Source organism: Cynocephalus volans, chromosome 14 (assembly GCF_027409185.1).
Source record: "Cynocephalus volans isolate mCynVol1 chromosome 14, mCynVol1.pri, whole genome shotgun sequence".
In the NCBI taxonomy this organism is placed as follows: Eukaryota; Metazoa; Chordata; class Mammalia; order Dermoptera; family Cynocephalidae; genus Cynocephalus; species Cynocephalus volans.
This window is the reverse complement of record NC_084473.1, coordinates 46,754,795-46,775,858: the sequence shown is the minus strand read 5'-3', so window position 1 is coordinate 46,775,858 and position 21,064 is coordinate 46,754,795.

Here is a 21,064-nt window from a genome sequence, read left to right as displayed (position 1 = left end):
GGGCGGGGGGCTGGCTGGTATGGGGATTCGAACCCTTAGACCTTGATGTTTCAACACCACACTCTAAACAACTGAGCTAATCAGCCAGCTATTTCACTACCCTTAATACAATCTGATCAATCTACTTAGAATTAATCATGCCTTCATTCACATTCACAGATGTATTTCCTATGTTTCTATTAATTATTTATTTCACTGTGCCTTGGTCTATAGTTAGGTAATTATATTTTCTCAGTTAGATATAAGTTCAAATCTCAACTCCCTCAAAAAAACTTTATAAATGCAGAAGTTAGAATCACTTTCTTCTACGTATTGGCAAAATAATCTGTTCCTATGCCTTGGATTGCATTTAGTGCAATTTTTATACAGTAATTATTCATAATATAATTATTTATGTTTGATTCTGTATTCCTACTCATGGAAGGTAAAACATTGCTTTTTAAAAAATTCATTTATTCAAATCTTTGTGAAACACCTGTGAATGCCCTGAGATAGGCATTCTATATATAATTGTGAACCCACTCAGAGTTTAGATTTCACTGGGGAAACAAACAGAAATCAAAGAAGCACATACATAAGTCATATATTAAAATTAATATTTGTGTTACAAAAGAAAAATAATACAAGATAAAAGAAGTTATCCTGAGTAACTGATCAGAGTGAGATTAGTTCAGTTAACTTTGAAGATGGAGTTAACAAGGTAAGAGTATTGCAAACTAAAGCTCAGTGTCAAGAAAAGGCTGGTGCATATGAGGGACCAAGTGAAAATCAGTGTGACTGGTGCATAGAGAGCAAAAGAGTCAGAATGGGAAGGAGCAGTTTGCAAAATGAGGCCAGAGTATTAAGTAGGGACTGGATAATTTTGTCCGCAGGTGACAGAAAATGCGACTTAAACTCTTGTTGAGGAAATTAAATGGTTCACATAATAGAAAACCCAAAGAGATAAGCCCATTCTTCTAAGCGTTCTCACCATTCCATAGTACATGGCTCACTTTTGTAGCTATGGTTTTGTTAGAGATGATATCGGTTGTACTGCCCCATTTTCCACCAGCAGAGCTGATTTTGCCTAATATTTAACCACACTTTCTCCTATTTCAGAGGTCTGTCGTGATAGGGAAGAATTATGACTGTCTTTAGGATTAAGATTGAAAGTCACTGTTTAAGGTAATATATATACACAGCAAAAGTATGCTTAAACAAACTTTAATTGGCCATACAGTAGAGTATCAGTCAATAAATCCTACCTAGCTAATTTTCACCCAATAATGGAAGAAATGGAAATAGGAAAGTTCTCACTGGAAAATGCAAAGGAAATTGAACAATCATTTTTTAAAAAAAACTGTATGCGAAACACAAATTTATTTGTTTATAAACCAATATATGATCACTATTCCCATCACCCCGTTCCCCCTACAAATAGAGCGAGAGGAGAGAGACAGACAGAAACACAGAGAGAGCACATTACTTAGGGTATTCAATTACAACCTTCAGAGGAAGAAGCATTTAAACTGATATTCAGAGGATGATCATATTCAGCCATGCAAATAGTTATGTGCTGATAATTCAGCCTGGAGAAACAAGTGAAGCTTCTGAAGCCAGAAAGAGATTGGCGAGGTCTAGGAATTAGGAGGCTAATTCAAAAAGTTTATAGAAAAATAGAATTAAAAGATAATATAAATCTTTCCATGAACTTTTTGAAGTACCCTCATTGAAGCCTGGAGAGAAACCAATAAAAAGTAGTGGGGTGTCATATGAGATAGAGTTGAAAAGTCTGTGGGGTGGGGGCAGATTATGCAAAACAAAATTAATAAACAAACAAAATGAGAGGTTGTTGTAAAAGAAGGAGATGGGGTGGAGACAGCGGATGGAAAGAAGTGAATGGAACTGTGATACATTTTAAAAGTAAAATGTAGTTGACCAGCTAATAGATTTGATGTAAAAGGTGGTGAGAAAAAGAAAAAGACAAAGTGAATGGCAAGACAATTTACTTTGAGAGGGGATAACTTCTAGGGAAAACGTTTTCTAGCAAGACTCTAGAAGTCAAAGTTGAGTAAACTGAACTTAAGACACCGGTAGCCATTCAAGTAGCAGTATCAGTAGACAACTGGATGTGTCAGTTTGAGCCAAGCAGCATCTCTATGCTAGAAATTTAAATCTAGGAGTTATTGACATACCTGAGATCACTAAAGTCACAGGAGTGGATGCCATTACCCAAGTTACAGAGAAAAGCAAAATGTCTTTATAGGAAGAAGCCCTGTGGACCTCAAATATTTACATGTCATGAGTGAGTAATTTGCAGAGGAGTAGCGGTCATGCAGGCATGCAGGTAGGAGGAATGCTAGACCATGGTGTCATCGAAACAAAGGAAAGAGCTTTGAGGTGAAGAGTGGTTTATTGTATTGAATGTTAAAAGTGGAAAATCTCTTCTTGCTAATTGACAGATGGCTGGGATTGTTTATTTTGTTTCAGCAAACCCATAAGAGAAAAAACTAATTAACATGTTTGAGAGAGATAGGAATAATTCAATAAGATCCAGATCTAATTACATAACGCAGGGATTCTTGACCCTGGCAGCTCATTAAAATTACCTGGTGAACTTTAAAGACTACTAGTGCTCATGCCTCACCCCTGGGTCTTAGGCCAGGCCCAGAAATGTTAATTTTCTAATCAGTTAATTTACTAATTAATTAATGTATACATTTATTAACTTATGAAAGCTATCCAGGTGGTTTTAATGGGGATCAAGGGTTGAGATAGATCACAAAAGATATAGTATTAGAATCCTTGCTCCCATGGAGTAACCTGTCCATGTGCCCCTTAGGCTATAAATATAACATTTCTCTTTGGTTCATCCTGGTAAATCAGAGAAATTCTGAAGTATTTTATGTATACATCCCCAAACAATATTAGTGAAGTTACAATGCACACATCTAATAGTACCAGTTATAAACAATCCATAGTTGATCATACTGAATCCTTACTTTTCCTATTCCCTAGCCCCAGGTATGATGTTTGTATTAGGATGCTTCTAATTTTGAGTCTTTTTTTGCTATTCATTTTGTATTATGTACATCTCACCACTACAATGTAAGCTCCTTGAGGACAGCAATCAACTTTAACACTTTTTTCCTAGAAACTTTATATAGGTTTATTTTGCCTTCTCACCTCCTCCCCATTTCTAAAATCTAATAATGCCACAACAGTCACAGAAGCAACACTGAAAGCTTATCCTCATAATTCAGCTTTGGCTTAAGCCAGAACAGACGGTAACACTTTTATAAACCAGGCAATACTTGAGAAGCAATAAATGAAACTGCTGCTGCAGTGTTTTATACTCGTAAGAGCTAATCTACACTCGATGCTTGAAAAATTTTACAGAATACAAATGTTGGAGTGCGTATACGTAGTCCCTAAGCAATGTGTGTGCATGTGTGTGCTGCTACTAAACTGAGAACACTTTAAGAGATGGCTCAAGGACATACCAGTGCATTTAGAAGAATTAAAAAGTCTTCAGACCACCTTTGCCAATGAATAAAACCACTTTTTCCCTCCTGAGGTATAAGGAATGATTATGGTAGAAAGAAAAAAATAACAGAGACAGAGCTTCCTAAATTGTGCATTCTTACAAACGCACCACAAAGAGCTACTTTTCTGGCATTTTGTCATGAGAAATGGGGCTTTTGAGATCGATAGCTATGGCTAACTCTCCCATCACTGTTTTTTTTTTACTTTTTTCTTTATTCTGTTTTATGTTTTTCTAACTCCAGCCATAATTAGTGCAATGTAAAAAAACTTGTCTCATAACCTGAAAACCTCCAAAAATCTGCTGGTTATGCAGTTTCCAATTTGAGCTGAGCCAAGAACCTTTGAGTTTCATCTGGAACTTTTCTGCCCTTTGCTACCCAAATCATTTATTTATCTGATTTGATCCTTTTGATTTATTAAAAATGTTGCCACTGGCCTTAGGCCTTCTTGGCAGGGATACAGAATGTTGATGCAATAATTTAATTAAATGTAGCACAGGGAGGAGGCAAAAATCAGATAAAAGATAAAAGCTTCCCTTTTAGAAAATGCCTGCAAAAAAGAGAAATGTATATCTCGTATTAGAGTTTAATAACAGGAAGCCACATTCAAATCATTTCACTAACATCACTGAACCTGCTCTTTAAGCTCTTGGTAAAGTGGGAATGTGTTTCATGAGAATGTGATAAACCAAAACTACCACAAATAGTAACACAAAAAAATGAAGCTTAGGTTATCTACTTCCAGGTGAGCATGTCAGTGTCACCTGTGATGGTGGGCATAGAAATAGAGAGTAATTTTCGTGAGAAAAAAAAATTCTCTCTCTTTCCCTCTCTCCCTCTCTCCCCTTCCCTCTTTGTGCATTAGTCTGGCCAGTTGTTCCTGAATATACTGTTTAAAGATGGGGAGGAAGGTGTCCAATAGGAAAGTTCATCTCTTAAAGCTTTACTTTACCTCTACAGTCTAAGGAGGGGATGTGTCTCTTTGTAATCTCATCTTCTATATTTCTCCTCTTTCCACTTACCAGTTTCTCTTTTGCCCTATTTATCTCAGCCTCTCACCTCACTTCAGCCACCCTAAGTGTCTGAAGGATAAGAAAAGATTTCCATTTCTTTCCATCCCTGCTTCAAGCCTTGACTAAGGCATTATAAGGTAAATGGTTGAAAAAGAATTGTGCAGGGATGCATCCATTCATTTAACAATTATAAGAACCTAGTATTGCCAGATCCTTTTTAAGCACCTCGCACACAGAGGTGAATGCAGCAGATCATTCCCTTTCTTCATGAAACTTTCATTATAGAAAGCAAGAAACTTCTTAAATTATCCTTGGTTCCTACTGGATCCTTTTGACTCACAAAAGGAATGGGTCAAAGATTAAAATGAGGTCAAGAAAATAAGCCAAGCTCCTCCAGGAAGAGCAGTGGCAGGCTGTGAGCTACGCTTCCTGCTGAAGCTCGGCAGGGAGGTGGCTACCGGTTTTATTTCTTCCCCCTTGCCATATTTGAAGATTATGTTACCTTTCGGAAAGCTTTTCCTTTTAATCTGTTCTTCCTTTTCTTCTTACAGTGAGAAATTCAGGATATTATTTACTTTCGACCGAAGGAAAAAATTCTTTTCCCCATGGGGTTTCCTGATTGACTTGTTGAGTGCTGCAAATTCTTCCCTGATTCGATATTTCTCCTTTTAGTGATTGAGAGAAATCTCTGATGACAATACTGTGCTCCTTGTGTGTGTGTGGGGGGGGCGGGGGCTTGGGGGTAACATCTAAAATCAACACAGAATGCTGCCATCCTGTGCTAGCTGTGATCAACTCAAGTGATTTTGAAGAGGAGGGGAAAACAGAAGCTTCAAAACAACTTGCCTCTCCATGTGTTTAGTGATTCTTAAGTAATCACTGCTCCGACCTCACACCCAGAGGATCATGCTGGCTCTGCCCTTCTGCGGGCTGTGAAGTCAGGCAAGGAGCCAAGCCATCAGCGGGGCTGCTGAGATAGTCATGCAGTGTGGTCACAGCAATGTTCTGAGCTAACCAAGCAGTAGCAAATACACAAAATCTCTGCAGATGGCTGGTGCCAGCCGTCAGGGCTCATACACTACTCTACAGGATACTGGAATAATATTAAGCATTCAGGGCTTGCGTTTCTCTCTGTTAGGTGACAACATTTCCTCATGGGCAGACTAGCCATTTGTGGGAAGAGGTGGTGTGCTAACATCAAGCAAAAAGGACATCACATACTCATACAAATGCTTGGGGGTGTTTATTATTGTTACAGGCTGCATACATGAAAACAAAGAAAGAAGGGAGTAGTAGAGTATTCATTAACAAGATGTGATACAATGGTACATAGCAGAAAAGAGGAAATGAACAGAAGAGAATTGAAGATGCCCCACCCACATATGGCTGAGAGTCACTGAATAGTGCTTTCTGGTAATGTGAACCACTAGTTTCAATCCTTTGCTAGAAGAGTGGGCATGTACTTGTTCCTAGCTCCAGGTGTCTTTCACAGTTGTGTTACAAATTGCAAATAGGTGAATGTTTTCATATATTTTATGGTAGTCATCGTTGACTAGGTATTATTTTATTTTTATAAATACACAATGAATTTCTTGATAATTTCTGCCATACGCTTAGATTTTTTCCTAATATTTTTATCATTATAGATTGCATCACAATCTTTTTAGAAAGACTTTATTGCATTTTTATTGAATTATTACATTAAGAAAATGTGAATGTACAAGAGTAGAAATGCTCAGAATATAAAAATTATCAGTTTTTGATGTTTTATCATTCTTAAGAATTATACCATTTTGCAATTTCACAGTGAATGAATGAACACTCTCACAACCTTGCCATCACTGAATTCTAAATGCATAATACTTTTAATGCTGTATCTCATATCATTGTTCATAACACTTTTTTTTTAGATTCGGAATTTTAATATAAAACTGAGGATAATTGTAAATAAAATGACACTTCTAATAAGAAGTAACGATTCTGTAATCCAATAATATTGAACAAAAGAAAGGAGAGCACTGAAGGTTATCTGGTGCTGGTCAGAAATCTTATAAAATGCAAATTGAAACAATAATGGAATATTATCTTACACTTAGTCAAATGTGTATTCCCTATGGTCCGTCAATCCCTTTCCTGGGCAAGAATACCAAACACATTCCCAGATGCATAAGGGGGCATGTAGGAGTGTGCTAGTCATAGCGTGTTTATGGTGGTAGGAGTTGAAACAAATTTGGTATTTATCAAACACGTCATCATGCTCTTCATGATTTTTCACTCTTCTCATTGCTCCCATTGACCGCTTTCCTGCTTGGAAAAGTTGAACTCACCCCTCAGGACACTATGCAATAACCACCTGCTGTTAGGTCCTTCTGACCCTCCCAGAGTTTTTCTTGCTTCTTCCAGAATCCGGTTCATTGCCTGGTGGGGAGAAGAAGACATACTTTTTTAAGCTGTTAGTGTGAACCAGCTTTTCCACTGTGCAATTTTTCTTAGATGAGATCACCCTGGTTTGTTACTATTGTTTTCTCAATAAAGTCTACTATTGCCCATCTTTTCAAAGATGTTAGATACTTAGACATGATCACTTAAGAAGTTATTACACTATATTTAATCTTAAGGCAATTTGAAATACTGTAAAATCAAATTAATTCCCAATCATTCAGGAAATGTAACATGCTTCCATATTTCAGCCAGTTCCTAAAATGTGTTTCAGAAATCGGTGTTGTATTTGTAACAATCTGAAATACCATTTCAGAACTAGAAGTCCTGTATTCTTCTTTCTAATTCTGTGCTAATTAATATTTTACACAAATAGGTGACTTCATGTGATGGTTAATTTTACATGTCAACTTGTCTGGCCACGGGGTGCCCAGATTAAACATTATTTCTGGGTGAGTCCCTGAGGGTGTTTCCAGATGAGATTATTATTTGAATTGGACTCAGTAAAGTAGATTGCTCTCTCCAGTGTGAGCAGGTATCATCCATTCCACTGAGATCCTGAATAGAACAAAAGACAGAGAAAGAAGGAATTTGACCCTTTTTGCTTCCTGCCTGCCTGCTTGAGCTGGTACATCTCATCTCATCTTCTTTGGCTCTTGGACTATGACTTATACCATTGGCTCCCCTGGATTCCAGGTCTGCAGACTTGGACTGAATTACACCACCGGCTTTCCTGGGTCACCAGATGGTGGACAGCAGATAGCGGGACTTCTCAGCTTCCATAATCATGGGAGCCAAAACGAACTTCAAAAATATATGTTCTACTGGTCTGTTTCCCTGTCCAGTCCTGACTAATACAATTCACCTGTTAAAATCTTAGCTTCTTCATCCATCAAATGGAGAAAAGTATACTTTTTTTTAACTTATCAGAGCTTTAAATAATTTGGAAGATAGTATTACATAAGACAAAAGAGGAACATGTATTTTAAAGTAAAAAATGCTGGCCAAATGTAACAATATATTAAAGCTGTACGATCAAGAAATTTCTGTGTTGGGAGTCCCCTACATACTGGTTAATAGGAAGTGAATTTTAGTTAAACTCCACTTTATTAATTCTTCATTTTTCAAATCATTCTCCTTATACAGGCCCATTACCCCGAAGGCTACTGATGGAATTTTAAGTGAATTAGATTCTGTCTACCATGATCTTCTACTCTAATCCAGGAGATAATATCCAAACACAGAAAAAAGTAAATAAAAATATTAGACTATACATAACAAAATGCTGAAAATGAATATTGAAAACGAATGTTTAAATTAATCCTAAGCGTTAAAAAAAGGAGTAAAAACAACAAACCTAATGCTTTTATTTTACTTCTACTATTCAACATATGCAAAGTAAAATATGTTTCTAGGATGAGAATTTTCAAGCCCTTTTTGGATTGCAAAGAAGTAAAGCTATGGAAAATAAAGCAGTGCATTAGCCACTAAAATTTAGCAGGGTGAATAAAATTTTATTGTTCATTTTTTTCCTAATTAAACTTTATAGATTTCTTAGATGTTAATCAGCACACAAAGTGATCTGGAATTTTTATTTCCTGAAGCAACAGCAAGTGGATTTTTAAATTATCCAATAGAACTTAGTGGAGAAAAAGTGTACTGGAAATTGTTTCTTAATTATAAAGATTTCATGGAGACAAAAAAACAAAACAAAACTTGAGCTAAATAACAATGGCATAAAACTGGAAATCAACCTAGAATATTATTTTTCTTCTCTAATTTTTTTTTTTTTTTTTACTTTTATTCAACTAGGAGACAGTTGATCCTTCAGATAATGATTAGTTCATCATCACCAGGAAAATCTCAAACATACTATTGTTAGCATTCACCGATTTGGGGGATTCCTTCATTGTTCCTTCATTCTTGGACTGAATGTAGTATGTAAAAGAGAAAAAGTAAATGGAGATACAAGATTATGCAACGTTTTTTGATAAGCATTTTTATGCATAAATATTTTATAGTTTGTATGCCATCTTCTACCCCACCCTTAGTGTGAACTTTTATCTTTCCTCCAATCTATAAGGATAGTACCTCAAGTTTCCTGGGCCAGTATATGGAAATATGAATGAAAATCTGCTTCATCCTCTCTCTGTTGATAAAGTTAATAATAAAAGAGTAGACGAATATATGACTTTTTGCTCTAATTCAAACCAGTCAATAAATACTTGACATTTATGTGGTACACAAGCAGTAGAGTTTTTTTGGACATTCCCCAAATGATCTGTCCTAATGAAAATCATTATCAACAACTATAGTGTACAAGACAAAAAGTGGGAAATTGTAGTCGTTCAAGATAGCTAATCTTTTCTTATGATCACAAGGTGCCAAAGATCTGTCTCTTCTATCCCCAGGAGATCTCTAGTATTCAACTCCTCCATTTTTCTTGCCTCCTCTTCTCCCCAGAACTGCTTCAGTTTAGTATCTCACTATTTCTTAATTGGTTTCTATAAGTCTCCTAAGGAAGGGACCCTTCTACCATCATATTCCCAACTTTTAAACTATCTTTCTCAATTCTTCTTTTGTGATTTTTCTAAAATGGACATCTGATTGTGTCTTACCCTTGCTTAAAAATCATCTGTTTCCAGCAACATGGCATTTTAGAACTCTTGAAAAAACCATCTTGTTGAAAACAAAAATGTTGACTAAAGTACTTAAAAATCTTTTAAATGCATAGATGAGAGGAACAACAACAAAAAATCCTCCATTCACCAAACCAATGAGAAACCATGAACCTAGACACATAGGAGAGCACAGAAGCAGGCGGCTGCTTAAGGTCATCTTCCAATCTCTGGTGACATAGATCTTTAGAGTGTCAGAGTAAGTGGCTGCACAGGCAAGAAGAGACCCAATCTAGGGCCTGAGTAAGATTAGACATCAGATCAAAGTGTCCCACATAAAGCAGTGACCTCCCATACCCTACAAAGGCAACAGTGGTAGTGAAAGGGAAGACTAAGAAAGCAAACAAAACAAACAAACAAACAAAAAACTTGTATCAGAAAGGGATATGGTGAGAAATTCTTGTCTTGGCCTTGGCAATGTTTGAAAAAAAAAAAGTCTTCCTTGTGAATACATAATCACAAACCAGCTATAACAAGTATATGAATGTCATTCACAGAATCTGTGTAGTCCAGAACATCTCCCAAATTGAATTTATAGTGACCTCAGGTCAGTAGTGCCCTGGTTCAGGGAAGAACCCGTGCTAATCCTTTTTTAGAAGAACACACGTAAAACTCATTTTTCAAGGAAGTTCCATAGAAAACGTTTTAGGAAGAAAAAAAAAAAGTTGTAAAACAACAGATGAAAACAATCTATAATAAATATTAAAAAATGGAGGAAAAGCAAACAGTTAAAACAGACATATAAAGACTTCAAATTCTCAAACAATAAAAATATAAAACAAGAAATATGTAAAAGATTTTAGATAGGGAAAAATTTTTTTTAAATGGAAAGACATTATTTAAAAAATGACTTAAATTAGAAAAAGAACAAGCTCAAACTTCTGGAAATAAAAAAATTGGGTTAGAGTTAAAAACTTAATGCTTAGAATTACATCCAGCTCAAAGGAGAGTTAATGAACTGCAAACTAAACATAAAGAAATTACCCAGTATGTAGCAGAAAAAAAAATAATAAAAGTACAACAGATTTTAGAAGACATGGTAGAAAGAGCAAAAAAGGCATAACTTATATCCTTTTCTGAGGTTCTTACCATGAGATACACAGACCCTGTGAGTATCCATGAATAGAAATCAAGGGGTCTGTACAAGCATGGGAAAATTACAGTTTTTGTTAATCTCCAAATGAAATTCAGCATTTCCTTTAATAATTTATGCAGGAAACAAATCACAATAGTATCACCAATATCTTTCACCATTAAAAATGACTACTATCTTTATATCACATTACATTTATTGTAAGTACCTTAACATATAGTTTATGCTAATAATTATTTAGAAACTATGGTAGTTATTGGACTATAATTAATAATTAGCTAGAACTTTGTCTCATTATGTTAGTGAGGATATAAATATTTGTTTTCTTTTGTAATTCTATATGTTTTACATTAAGCATTTAGAAATATTAGTAAGTAAAATTGTCCTTAGTCCTCACTAGACTTCCAAAGAAATCCACTGCAAAAAGAAAAAAATGAGAAACACTTGTCTAATTGGAGCTCCAGAAATACACACTAGAAAGAATACAAGTATACAATATTCAAAGAGATTAAAGGCTGGTAATTTTCCAGAAGTTTTAAAATACACCAATACTCAAATGGAGGAATCCGAATAAATTCCAAGGTCCCAGATAAATCAGCAAAAAATATAAAACAAAGAACATGAAGAGAAAATATTTGTAACAGCAATATGAAAATCACAACAAGTGATAAATGATAAAAGATTCTCAACTTTAATAGTAGAAACTTTTTCCATTTCAAACTTAGGATTCAAGAAGTCCCGAAAGGCATCAACCAATTTAATTGCAGAATTTTGAAAGGGTTTAACACAAGTCAAATTCTGTACCCATCACGGCACAACAGAGGTAGAGGTAGATTTACCCTTCTTTATAAAAACTAGAAAACCATACCGAATATATTAAATGACAACTTTAAGATATTGGACAACAAGCAACTTTGGACAGTTATCCCTGAAATAAAGAAACAGTGGAGAAAGGGGGCAGCACTACAGATTCCAAATATTACAAAAGGATAATAAAAGAATAGTATAAACTCTATGCTCACAAATTTGATAACCTAGACGAAATGGACCAATTCCTTGAAAAACACAATCTGCTAAAACTCACACAAGAATAAGTAGATAATGTAAATAGGCCTTTATCTATTAAAGAAGTAAAATAATAATTAATAACCTTCCAAAAAGGGAAGCACAGGCCCAGACAAGCTTAGTGGTGAATTCTACAACGTTTAAGGAAAAAATTACACCAATATTCTACAATTCAGAAGTAGAGGGAATACTTCCTAGGTCATTCCATATGGCCAGCATTACCCCAATACCAAAACCAGACAAAGACATTACAAGAAAAGAAAACTACAGAATAATATCTCTCATGAAGATAGATGCAAAAACCCTTAACAGCATATTAAATGAAATCTAACAATGTATAAAAGGCAATATATACATCATGACAAAGTAGGATTTATACCAGGTATGCAGACAAGTTCAACATTCAAAAATCCACTAATATAATCCATCACATCACCAGGCTAAAGAAGAAAAGTCACATGATCATATCAATGGATGCAAAAGAAGCATTTGACAAAATCCAACATGCATTTATGATAAATAAATAAATACCTCTAATAAAACTAAGAATAAAAGGGACTGGATAAAGAACATCAAAAAACCTATAGCTAACATCATACTTAATGGTGAGAAACTGGAAACTTTCCTGCTAAATTCAGGAGCAACTATAAACCCACATCTACAAAAAGCTCAATAATCTCCAAACAGAAAAAATATTTAGCAAACAACACCAAGACACCTTATAACCAATTTAGAGAAGACAAGTAATTATATATATATATATATATAAATATATATTATATATAAATATATATATAAATATATATTATATATAAATATAAATATATATAAATGTATATATATATAATATAAATGTATATATATATAAATATATATAATATATATATATTAAAAGCAACCAGAGGAAAAAGACACATCACATTCAGAAGAGTAAAGATTTAAAATGAGAGCATATTTCTCACTGGAGGTCATGCAAGCCAAAAACAAGTAACATCTTTAAATGTTGCAAGGGCAGGTGAACAGCCTGTCAGTTCAGAAGTCTATATCCAGCAAAAAATATCTTTCTTGTTTTATAATTTTTTTATTTTATTGAAACACAATTGGTTATACATATTTGTGGAGTACAGAATAGAATATCAATACCAGTATACAATGTGTGATGATCGAGTCAGAATAATTAGCATACTATCATTACAAAGTGAAATAATTTTTTGTGTTGAAGACATTCTATCTCCTCTCTTCTCTTCATTTGATAACATGCAGTTAATGTGAATTGTAGGTGCCTAGCTTGACTGTACATCAACAAAACTTATTTCTCCTAACTGTTTTGTGTCTTGTAACTTGCTTCTTGCTATACTCCCTCCCCCTCCCCTCTTCCTTCCTCTAGTAGCCACAGTTCTGCTCCCTCCTTCTGAAAGTTCAGTGTAGGTAGCATTGTGATAGTTGCTTCTTTGTTTCCTTCCCTTCCCTTCCCTTCTCCCCTCCCCTCCCCTCCCCTCCCCTCCCCTCCCTCCCTCCCTCCCTCCCTCCCTTCCTTCCTTCCTTCCTTTTCTCTCTCTTTCCTTTAGATATTTACTTTTAATTCCCACGTATGAGTGAGGACATGCAGTATTTCTCTTTCTGTGCATTGTTTATTTCATTTAACATAATTTTCTCTAAGCTCATCCATATTGCTGCAAATGGCTGAATTTCATTCCATTTTTATGGCTGAGTAGTATTCCATTGTATATATATATACACCATATTTTTCTTATCCGGTCATCCATCAATGGATATTTAGGTTGGTTCCATGCCTTGACTATTGTAAATAGAGCTGCAATAAACATTAGAGTCTAGGTATTCTTTGACATGATTTCCATTCCTTTGGATATATACCCAGTAGTGGGATTGCTGGATTTTATGTTAGCTCTCTCTGTATTTGTTTGAGAAATCTCCATACTGTTTTCCATAATGGCTGTACTAGTTTACATTCCCACCAACAGTGTAAAAGGGTTCTGCGTTCTCTGCATTCCTCACCAGTATTTGCTGTTCTCTGTCTTTTTGATAATAGCCAGTCTAACTGGGGTGAGATGATATCTCAGTGTGGTTTTGATTTGCATTTCCCTGATGATTAGGGACGTTGAGCATTTTTTTTGTGTGTACCTGTTGGCCATTTGTAAGTCTTCTTTTGAGAAATGTCTGTTCAACTGCTTTGCTCATTTTTAAATCAGATTATTTGATTTTTACTATTAAGTTGTTTGAGTTCCTTGTATATTCTAGATATTAATCTCTTTTCAGATGCATAGTTTGCAAATATTTTCCTTCATTCTGTAGGTTGTCTTTTCAGTCTGTTGATTGTTTCCTTTGCTGTGAAGATGCTTTTTAGTTTGATATAACCTCATTTGTTTGTTTTTTTCTTTTGTTGCCTGTGCTTTTGAGGCCTTATTCCTAAAGTCTTTGACCACTCCAACATCCTGAAGTGCTTCCCCTGTGTTTTCTTCTAGGAGTTTTATAGTTTCCAGTCTTATATTTGTCTTTAATCTGTTTTGAGTTGATTCTATAATATGGTGAGATGTAAGGGTCTAGTTTCAATCTTCTACATATGGATATACAGTTTTCCCAGCACCACCCCCTGAACAAGTGACAGACCCTGAACTTGGGAGGACTTCCACTGTGTTGCTCCCTCCTTATGTCCACCAATAAATCCTACTTTCTGTCCAAAAAAAAAGAAAAGGAAAAAGGGATAAAGCATGGAAGATATATATTATACAAATACAAAGAAAAACGAGAGCTAGTATACTAGTATCAGACAAAATAGATTTTAAAACAAGGCATATTAGCATGAATACAGAAGAGAGTTTTATTGTAATTAAAGGATCACATCATCAAGTAGATAAAATAGCCCTAAAATAAATATACATAATGCCATAAATTCAAAATGCTTTAAACAAATGTGATAGAACTGAAGAACATATGGAGGCATCCACAATTACAATTAGAGATTTCAATACCCATTCCCCAATAATTCATAGAACAATAGACAAGAAGTCAGTAAATTTATGGAACATGTGAACATCACTTTCAACCCACTTAAGTAAAATTTACAGAATGTATTACCCTAAAATGAAACAAAATATTTTAAAAATTCATTTTTTAAAAGTCCCCATGGAACAATCACCAAGATAAACTATATTCTGGGATAAAAAAACAAGTTTTAATATATTTTAAAATGTTAAAATTATATGATGTGTGTTCTCTTAAAACAATGTAATTAAATGAGAAATCCCAGAAGGGTATGTTTTGAAAATTTTCTTAATATTCAGAAATCAAAAACACACTTCTAAAGGACACTTGTGTCAAAGAAGAAATTAAAAAAGAAAGTTGAAAATTATTTTGCATTAAGTGAAAATCAAACTATAACATATCAAAGTTTGTTCGATGCAGGTAAGGTAGTTCTGAGAGGGAAATTTATAGAATTCATTGCTTCTGTTTAAAAAGAAGAAACTAGAGAAAAGAAGAGAAAATGAAGTTCATAATAAGCAAAAGAAAGAAAATTTAAAATAAGAGAAGTCAGTGAAATAGAAAACAAGCAAATAAATAGAGAAAATAAATGCTATTATATTAGTTTCTTCTATTGCTGCTATAACAAATTACCACAAGTTTAGTGGCTTAAAGCAATACAAATTTATTATCTCACTGTTCTGGAGTTCTGAATTCTCACTGGTCTAAAACTGCATTCTTTGTTGAGACTCTAAGGGAAAATCATTGCCTTTTCTATTTTCAAGTGGCTGCCTACATTCTTTGACCAATTTGAATATTTCCATATTCAAAGTCAGTAGCATTGCATCTTTTCTACTCTTTGACCTTTGCTTCTGTTTTTACATGTTCTTCCTTGACTCTTACTGTCCTACCTTCTTCTTATAATATTGCTTGTGATTACATTGAGCCCATCCAAATAACCCAGAATAAGCTCTTTATCTCAAGATTCTTAACTTAATCACATCAACAATTTTACCTTTGCCATGGAAGGTAAGATATTCACAAATTCCAGGGATTAAGATGTGACTATCTTTGAGAAACCTTTATTTAGCCTACCACAGATACCAGGAGCTGGTTCTATGAAACAATAATAGAACTGCTAAAATTTTAATCAAACTGATCTGGTAAAAAATAAAGAATTCATAAATACCATATCAGTAATGAAAAAAGAGACACAACTATAGATCTTATAGACATTAAAACAACAAAGAGAAGAGCTGGCCAGTAATCTCAGTTGGTTAGAGCTCAGTGTTACAACACTAAGGTCAATGGTTCACATACTCTTACAGGCCAGCTGCCAAAAAACAAACAAACAAAAGATAAACAGGAAATACTGTGAACAATTTATGTCTATAATTTTGACAATTTAGATTAAATATACAATTTCCTTGCAAAATGTAAGCTAATTCAATCAGAATGGATACATGAATAATAGCTCTATCTCCATGAAAGCAATTTAATTTGTAGTTAAAACCTTCTCACAAAAAAAAAAAAAGAAAAGAAAAGAAAAGAAAAGAAAGAAAGAAAAACCTTTAAGCCTAGATGGCTTCACTGGTGCTTTAAGCCTAGATGGCTTCACTGATGAATTCTTCTGAACATTAAAAGAAAAAATGATACCAGTTCTACACAGACTACAATAAAAAAAAAAGAATAGAAACAAGTTATGATATCATTTTGTAAGGCCATCATTGTACATCATAAGAAAAAAAAAAGACCAATTTTTTTATTAACACAAATGAGAAATTTTTTATAACTTTAGGAAATAGAATCTAGCAATATAGGAAAGGGTTAATGCATCCTAAACAAGTGTTTTTGCCACAGAATGAACAGTGGTTCAACATTCAAAAATCAACTATTGTAATTTACCACATTAATAAAGAAGAAAAACCTTTTATCATGTTGACAGATTCAGAAAAAGTATTTGGAAAAAAGTCAATATATATTCATGATAAAACTCAGTAAACTAGGAATAGAATAAATAAAGGGCACTTGCTAAACACTTACAGCTAATGTCATGGTAAAATTAGGTTGTTCATTTTCATCAAACCCACTCAATATTTTACTGGAGCTCTTAGCCAGTGTAGTAAGTCAAGAAGAAGAAATAAAAGTTATACAGGTTGGGAAAAGGAAATAAATTGTATTATTCACAGACAAAATGATTGCTGTTGTTAAAAAAAAAAAAACCAAAGAATCGGCAAAAAAGTTGCTAGAACTGCAAGGAGAGATTAGTAAGATCACAATTAGTAAGCTCAATATACAACAATCAGTTGAATTTCTTTATAGTCACAATAAAAATTAAAAAATTAATTTTAATAATTCCACTTTAATAACATCCATTAAAATATAAAATATTTAGAAATAAAATAAAAATATGAAGACATATACAGTAGATGACAAAATATTGGTATTAAGATTTAAAAAGATGTAAATAAATGTAGAGTTGTATCATATTCATGGATCAAAGACTTAAAAATCCTATTGACAAATGCTTACAGAATTAAACAAAAGAAAAAATTTAAAAATCATTATATAAAATGAATTCACACACTTGGAAATTGGAAAACACATATTCTTAAATAACTGGCGGAACAACTTACCCATCCTAAGAGATTAGAGAAAAGAAAAAAAAAAAAAGAGTAAGAAAAAAATAAGATAGAAAGTAGACATTACTAAAACATAAATCAAAGTTATAATTGAGATCATGAATTAAATTAAAATTTGGTTCTTTGACAGGACTATTTTAAATTGATTAAAAATATATATAGAGAGAAAACAAGAAAAGTGAGAGAAGGAACACAAATCAAAGAATATTAGCCTAAAAAGGGCACTAGAACTATAGGTGCTACAGAGATTTTTTTTTTTGAAAAGTGAGATATTAAGATGGTCTTATGAATAACTTTATGACAGTAAAATTGAAAATGAAGATAAGATAAAAATGAGAATGCAGAAATCCAAAGAGAACCTTACAAAATAATTCAGGCCATGTATAAAAAAATAATATAATAAGATCAAGTTATGCTTATTTCAGGAATTTTTTTAGTTTAATATTATAAAATGTATTGATAATATGAATACCTGAACATAATAAAAGGGAGGATTGTTTTTCCAAATGTGCAGAGAAATATCATTTAGCAAAAATTAAATCCTTTCATTAGTAAAAAACATCGTTATCTTGATAAGAGATAATTACTACAAATCTATGGTAAACATTATATTCATAGTAAACAATTAAAAAAATAACAAATACATAAAAAACATTTTAAAATATCAGGTACAATAAAAGTGCTTACTATCACCCTGTCTAACATTATACTAAAAGTCGTAATTAGAAAAGCAAAAACAAGGAAGGCAATAGAAATACGTATATAATACAGAAGGACTGGAAAGAGACTTATTTAATAATGGTCTCCATAGAAAATCTTGAAAACTCTACATAGGAGTTACTATAATAAAATAGGTAACAATATTGCTGGATATAAGATGTATTAACAAAAATTAATTGCATTTCTGTTTACTAGTAAGAAAACATTAGAAATATAATTTTATAATAATATTATTTACAATAACAACAACATTCATTTTGTGCCCAAGAAGAAATGCTACAAATATATTTATGATCTCTGCGGAAAAAACTCATAAAATTTGATCAAAAGACTGAGACAAAAAGTAAAAAAGACAATTAAGTAGAGGCATAAACTGCTTAAATATTAGAAAATTGAACTTCAAACATTAATTTAGTTCAATTTTGATCAAAATTCTATTGAATTCAAGAGAGAATTCCAGAATACATAAAATATTTTATTACTTAAATTACTAAATAATGATATTTTAATAAGAAGATATTATGTAAAATAGTATTTAAACATGCTAAGTCTTTAAAATTTAACCCCAGATGGTCAAGACACTGTTGAATTAAGAATACAAGATGGATAGACCAACTATTAAAACTTGTTTTCTGGTATACTAAACAAGCACACAAACAAAATAAAATATCAATTAGTAAAGTGGTATTGGCACAGAGATATACAAATATAGCCCAGTGAGTCAGAATGGAGAACACAGAAACAGACACTCTTATATGTTAAGACTTGGTACATGACAAGAGACAGATTAACCTTTCAGATGAGAGCAACATTCAATGAATGATGCTGAAACAATGAAAAGAAAGTAAATTGGATTCCTCCGTCACACATACACAAAAACTAACTCTAGATGAAACAACTGTGAAAGGCAAAATGAAAACCTTTTAGAAAAAAATTAAGAAAATACTTTTATGAACTCTCAGTAGGGAATTGAACAGGACTTAAAGTTCATATGTCATAAAGGAAAAGACTGATAAATAAAACTGCATTCAAATTTAGAATTTCTGTTAATCAAAATACACCATAAACAAAAGGATAGCACAAGCCTCTAGAGGGCGATATTTCCCACATAGCATCACGAACGTCATCATCATCACCATCAACAATACAACAGCCACCACTGATCCAATGCTTGCTCAGGTCCAGGCAGTGTTCAGGCTTTGCTAATATCTCATTTGATCTTCATAGCCACTCTAGGATACAGGTACTATTATTATCCTCAATTTAAAATGAAGAAATTGAATGCCAGGGAAGTTAAATAACTTTCCCAAAGTCAGGTGGTGATGAAATTGGTGTCCAAATGCATGTTGTCTGCACTGAAAATACACTGCATTTTATAAAGAATCAGAATTCTGACCAAAAGCAAATAAAATACAAGTGAATATATTGCTTATGGATACATACAATTCTGGTAAAACCAGAAAAAATTTAAGTACAATCATACATGTAAAATAACTCATAGTTCAAAGAAGATAAATTAATGGATATTATAACATATTTAGAAATGAATGGTAATAAAAATACTGAATATTAAAGTTTTTAGAATGTAACTAAAGTGGTACTTAGAAATTTACAGCCTCAAATTTCTATGTTAGATTAGATTTGCTGAAAATAAATGTATTTGAGTAAAAGTCCTGTATATTCTACCAAAATAAAAAAAAAATATGTAGTCAACATGTGCAAGATGTCCTGAGGCATGGAGCTGGGGGCAGCCAAACACAGCCACAACCATGCACGGTGCCGCTGCCCTGGGGCCCACTGTGGTCCTGAGGCAGGAGCCAGGGGAAGCCGAACGCAGACACAGCCAGGTAAAGAGCACACCAAAAACACCATTTGCATGCAGGTAGCCCACCTTAGCCACCTCAGTTGCCACTGCTAGCACAAAAGCTGCTAGTCGCGATAGCAGTCAGCCACCGTGCAGGTGGCACGTCAGACACTTGGCTTTATTGACACAAGGAGAGTCACCGGGGGAGACCAAAAACTAAAAATAAAAAAAGAAGAGGTCCTCTCCCTCCACCAAGCACACTCCAGAACAATAGAAGGAGCATCTGCTATACAATAACAGTGGGGGACCTGAACACCTCTCTCAGTACTGGACAGATCCTCTAGGCAACAAATCAATGGAGAAACAGTGTATTTAGCACAAAGAGACAACAAGTCTGTGGTTATTAGAGGGGGAGGGGAAGAGGGACGGGGAGAGATGGGATAAGGGGCATAAAGAAGAGTATGATCTGTAATAATGAATACGCTAATAAAAAATTAAAATAAAACAAAATAAAATTGATCTTTGGAAATTCAAAAAAATGTACAAGAATATCGCATAAGAATCATCAATAGTTAATAAACATGAAATGTTATTCAACCTCATTAATAGTCATGGAAATACAAATCAAAATCTCAAATTTGCAATACAAATTAGGTAAAAGTTAAAATGTCGATCAAAACCAAGTTAGTGAGGATGTGAAATAATAGAAATTCTGATACATGGCTTCTGAGAGCATAAACTACTGCAATCACAAAAAAATAAGGTTAGCGTAATGTAGTAACATCAGTGCTTCACCAGGTTCTGGGCCAGCCATCCCACTTCTAGTCATAACTGCAGGAGAAAATCTCACAGGTGTGCACCAGGAAAATGGATAAGAGTGTTTAGAGCAACATAATTTAGAGTAAAAAACAAACCAACAGAAACAACCCTGTAGTTTATTGAAAGAAAAAGGGCAATACATACGATGTGCAGTTTTGCACAGTAGCAATACACTGATGTTCATTTTATTATTATTATTTTAAACAGTGTATATTCATTTGTGTATTCAGATATGCTCCACAGAATTCTCCCAGAATAATGTTTTTCAGAAAGAAAGTCTCTTGGTTT